The sequence below is a fragment of the Charadrius vociferus genome, unplaced genomic scaffold (assembly GCF_000708025.1).
Source record: "Charadrius vociferus isolate BGI_N301 unplaced genomic scaffold, ASM70802v2 scaffold409, whole genome shotgun sequence".
Taxonomy (NCBI): Eukaryota; Metazoa; Chordata; class Aves; order Charadriiformes; family Charadriidae; genus Charadrius; species Charadrius vociferus.
The window spans coordinates 169,351-169,768 of record NW_009650082.1 but is presented as its reverse complement, the minus strand read 5'-3'; the positions used below and the strand labels follow the sequence as shown (position 1 = coordinate 169,768).

The following is a 418-nucleotide window of genomic DNA, read 5'->3' as shown; positions in this document are numbered from 1 at the left end:
GCCAAGAGGAGCAGCTCCAAGGTCCCCAGGGTCCTGGCCCCTCTGCTCCCTCCCTGTGCGCTCATGCTGCTCCAGCCGGTGGCAGTGGCGCCGTCCTGTCCCCATCAGTTCAGGATAAGGGAGCTCGACCCCGGGGCACACGGCCATGCTGGGCTCCAGCTTGCACAGGGTCAACCTTGCGTATGGCACTGCAGGACCCCCATCCTTGAGTGACACTGGCCCTCTCCACCCCCCCCGACCCCACGAAACGCCCCCATGAAGAGACCATCCATGATCCAAAAGCGCTGCTCCCCACTACTCGTATCACCACTGCTCATGGAAAATCATGACGCCCCCACTAAGGGGCTGCACCCCATAAATGGCAAATCCCTGCGGAGCTCCCCGCATCTCAACATCCCCTGCCACCCCCTCCCGCCTC

At 63.6% G+C, this 418-nt stretch overlaps 1 protein-coding gene across 1 annotated transcript in view; it reads right to left on the bottom strand.

The window, feature by feature from the left end:
• The window catches only part of SOGA1 (suppressor of glucose, autophagy associated 1), a 15,773-nt gene that overhangs the window by 15,112 nt on the left and 243 nt on the right, over nucleotides 1-418 (bottom strand). The window lies entirely within an intron of this gene.